The sequence below is a fragment of the Alosa sapidissima genome, chromosome 16, assembly GCF_018492685.1.
Source record: "Alosa sapidissima isolate fAloSap1 chromosome 16, fAloSap1.pri, whole genome shotgun sequence".
In the NCBI taxonomy this organism is placed as follows: domain Eukaryota; kingdom Metazoa; phylum Chordata; class Actinopteri; order Clupeiformes; family Clupeidae; genus Alosa; species Alosa sapidissima.
In genome coordinates, this window is record NC_055972.1 from 6,618,958 (window position 1) to 6,623,957 (window position 5,000).

A 5,000-nucleotide genomic window follows, 5' to 3' on the forward strand; every position below is an offset into this window, starting at 1 on the left:
CAACGGCCATGGCATGTTTCTCTTGTGTTGTTATTAATGAGTCCAGCTTGGTTTCCTGCCTCTCATAGGCCGTCCTGTGTTCCTTGCTAACTATCCCACTGGCCACAGACCAGGCACCTGTGGCAGCTGCCACAGCCGGCTCCAAGACCACCAGCACGCACAGGGACAACTGCAGCCATCCGTGGCCAGCCAGAGGGGCCCCTCACTAGGCCGCACTTGGGCAAGAGTGGGCATGGCATGGTGCCTGGATGGAGCCTGCTTGTGGAGCTTTCATAGGCCACTCTGGGAGATGGGTTATAATTAGGGTCTTATCTAATGCCAGCCTACTAACTCTCTGTGATTTCCAGTGTGATTCTTGCAACGTCGTTCGACTTCATGTGCCGAAATATCATAGCTGAAACTGTGTTCAACACTGCACATATTGAGCATTCCAATACTTTTGAATATTTCAAATTATGAATGAGATGATTCGTATAACAACACATTTTCACTCACACAAAAAAACAAACAAAATATGCACAAGTGATTATTCAAAAATAAGAATGAATAGGCTAATAATTAAACAAGAAACTTTGACTCTCCTTGGTAATATGCTAATACTAATATAACTGAAAACACTGTTATGATGGTATTATGATTTGTCGTACTGTTAATATTATCTGTTATTAATTATTGGTGGATTAAATATTTTAAAAATCTTTACAATGTCATGAAATGTCAATTAGGTCATCAGCAATCAATTACAGAGCCCTTGTGGCACTGGCCTAAACATTACACATTGATTCATAATTGCATTTTCAGATTTCTTTTCTCATAATTTGTTATTTTGTATAAGAGCATGAATATATTTTTTCCAATGCATGCTATCATGAAAAGCACAAAATGAAATCAGTTGTTGAGACTATAGCACTCAATCTCTTTTCTGTTCTTCTCTGTACCTCGAGCTAATTTAAACCTTAAATGCGACAAGGTAAACTCTACAACTCAATATGTGGAATAACTCACCGAAACACCTTAAGCTTCTTTCAAACAAAATTACAAAAATCAAAGTGCCACTTACAAATAATTGCTGGTGTTTTTAAACTAGAATATGTAGGAAAACAACAATTAACAGTTAAAGCTCGCCCAGCTAGTTTGCTGCCTCCCTCCGATAGGAAAGGAAGTATCTGTTTACTTTATCATTACAACAATTTTACTGTCGTGGCGCAGTAAATTCAAACCATTCACCAGGCTAGATTAGTCCAGACGTTGGAAGTATTCAGCAGCAGCTACACACTTGCTTAAAGCACCCACCCCCCACCCCCCACACCTTCCTCCAAATTTCGTGCAGGCCTGCCTTCGAAGTCAAATAAACCCTTAAACGTAATTACGGCCAATTCTGTATATTTTTGTGTCTGTTTCCCTAAAACAAAAAAAGATAGATCCGTAGAGCCTGTGTGTCACCCATGACTGCTAACATGTAATGTAAATCTTTCACTCGGATCCCTAACAGGGTTTCTTATTTACCCGAGGCAATTTGGTTAAGTTGAGGCGGTAAAAGGAGCCTTATTCGACCGACTTTGAAATTACACAAGCTGTCATGTCTGAAGGCCTTAACAGATCTCGCGACTCGGGAGTTGCCATGGCGAGAAAAACATTATCACAGCAAATATTGTGAGTGTGAAAAGTTTGTCTTAAAAAAAGGTTCCCGCTGTTGATCACTGGGACCTGAACTTCGAGTCTGAGGCCTGGGTCGGCTCGGGGGAAGTTAAACATAAATGTCAGATATAGCGCTCGGTGAGGTGGAGGTGACTAGGCTTCTGCACCTTTTGCCTTTATCTGTTTAACAAACCTCCTGGCTACTGTTTTAGTTATCAGTCAGTCAGCGCGTCAGGTTCGAGGAAAACTTTGGCTGCATGCCATGCAAGCCATGAAAGCGAGCCTCAAAAAAGTGTGTGTGTGTGTGTGTATGTGTGTGTGTGTGTGTGTGTGTGTGTGTGTGTGTCGAGATCTGGACAGTGTTCCTGTAGCCAGAGAAGGATGTAAGCAATTACCCATTCTCAAAACACTACTTTAGCATAGTTAAATATATTACACGCCTCTCACCCTCTCGCTCTTCAACCTGCGCAACGCGGACCCTCACAGACCCGCGGTTCTCTACTGCAATCACAACATGCCTGCAATTAACCAATCATCATCATCATCATCATCACAGTCATCATCATCACGAACTCGAAAAACACATGCAGTGTGTGCTGCTTAATTTGCACCACACACTGCCTTTTTTTTCATGTTTTACTTTTATTTTCAACTAGGCTATTTTATTATTCAACATAAAACAGGGCCCTTCTTGCAACTGAAAGGAACACTAAACTTCATTATTCCTTCTTTTTTCCCCTCATCACATTTGTTAATTGAATTTAGCCAAATGAAATGGGTAGGCCCAATTGTTGTTTGCATGCATGTCGGGTGGGAACGTGCTGCGGGTTCGCTGTCACATTCAATTCAGTTTACAGCAGAACTGTACTCTGAGCGTTTAGCACCAAACTGAGTGTCAGTCAAATCTGACCCCGTGCACGGATGGCGTAGTCGTCTGATCGAGTGCAGTGAGGCTTCAGTGCCACCGGACCACCAAAATATCTCCGTTATTCCGGAGAGGCTTTGGGGAATCTGAGTGGCACGGATTCCCGTCGCAGAGAGGACAGGAAACGTTCCCTTGCTGAGTGTGGGTGTCCATCTACACGATCCCCGAGGAATGATCCCTACCCGTGTCTCCAATACCAGCGGTAATAGGCTCCTAATTCGGGGGAATGTGTACCGCTTAGGCGGGGTGCGCCAGTTGACACGGGCCGGGTGCAGCCTAATGCTCGGAAAATAGGGACACAGCGCGGCTCAGGGCAAGCTTTAAAAGACAAGGCGTCCCGATTTCCCCAGATGCGGGACCGTGACTGATTAGCTAAGGAGGACTTGGGGGCATCGGTGGGATAGGCCTACCAAACAAACGCCTCTCCCGGCATCTGTGTGCACCGCGCGAAACACGCGTTCCATGTGTGAGATCAACTAGCGGTTATTATATGCAAAAATATTTTGTTTGTTGTTTTCACAACAATTTCATAAGTCCCACAAGAGGCTTTATAAATATAGGCTATTAGGCGAAAAAAATCATTCCTTCACATTACACACATATAGCCTACTGTCGCATTAACCAGTTGAACCATGTCGCACATCTGGAATTATATTTAGCAATAGAAACCATTAACATGCTTGACGTCAAACCTCACACTGCAAAGCATGTTCCGACAGGACCTGCATTTACAGTACGGCAGCTCATCCTTGTCGGTTATCTTGACAATGTCGCTTATGTAGCCTTCCATAAAGTTTACTTAGTCCTCTTTTCTATTTTAATATCAAATACGTGTTTGCTATGGGCAAAACCCTTTTTTGGATCGTGTATAACCTGCGTTGTGTTTGACTGATTAACAACTGATTAACTCCGTTACACATATAGGCATAGTTTTTGCATTCATATAGTTATTACATCGACAATAAACGACAGGGAATGAAATTACATAATTAAATAGGCCTACATTTATTTCCATGTATTAGATTTAACAGTGTGCAATCTTTTTCAATATTATATATTTTGTGTGCAATCTTTCTGAATAATATATATTTTTGTGCTTTTATTTTTTATTTATTATTTATTTTTTATGTATTAATATTATCCTATGTCGGGCTTACTTGTATCTTTTGCATCTTTAGTCTTTATTGCAGTGACTTTGAGTTGTCTTCTGGAAGATCAGTGATTGTTGGGTAATATTACACAGGGGAGAAATCAATGTGGATTTTACATGTCTCATTAAAACTGTGAATTTTACTGTTGTGATAAAAAAAAAAAACAGCCCCACACTGCGGGGTCAATTCTCCCGGTCACGCTCGTTTTTAACTTCACGCCTCTCATAATGTCCTCCAGCACAGGCACGTGCACACAACTGAAAACACCGTTTGGGATATATTGACTCTTCAAATATAAATATATATATATGAGATCACATTGCCATCATTGATGGGTCTCACACAATAATGATAATGTAGGCTACGTTTTACGAAAAAATACATTAAAATAAATATATTTATTATTAATAATATTAATTAATTTCCATTACATGAAATGGGATAGAGTATTGGGTGATTTGATATCAGACTACTCTGACACACAAAATTGCTCTAAAGCGGTCTAAGAAAGGCCGCTGCTCAGGACGGTCACCATAGCGAGCTCAGCGCGCGGATAAAAGACGGTGCTCAGGACGGTCACCATAGCGAGCTCAACGCGCGCGGATAAAAGCCGGTGTTGGATTGCACCGCCGAGGCTCGCGCTGAATGGACATGTTAGAAATTATACGAGACCCAGACACCGCCGGTTCCTGTGCACGGGTCTTTGGCTGGAGTGTCTTGTGAAAATGAGACGATATTTAGGCTAATATTAGGATGGAAGCAGAGAGATACGGGCCGTGGAGCCAAACTCCCCAACAGCAAATGCGGCATACAAGAACACCCTGTTGTTTTAACTTTGTTTCAACCTTCTCCTTTTCAACAGCTGGCCGCGCTGGAGAAAGCGAGCGAGTCTGATACATTTTTGAAGTTTCTTTCCCAGCGTTTGTGCAAAAGTTGTGTCAGATAAAGGATGTTTGAATATCTTGGGGCACATTACAAGACAGCAATGTTTTTCTACACAGCAAACAAAATTGTTTATGGTGTTCAGTTATACGTGCACTCCCTCTTTGAAAACGGAATGATATGTTTGTGCATACTTATGTATGTGTGTGGCAAAATATGGGTGCATAAACGTGGACATGAGATACGCCTTATGAAATGCTTTTATCCGCAGCAAAATCCACAACACTCCCTGTGAGCTCTGGCTACTGACACCCAAGCCTTCCAACACATTACTAATATGCTCATTAGACAGACATTTTCCAGTGGTGCTGTCGAATATAATGATTGTTGTCAACGGTAATGAT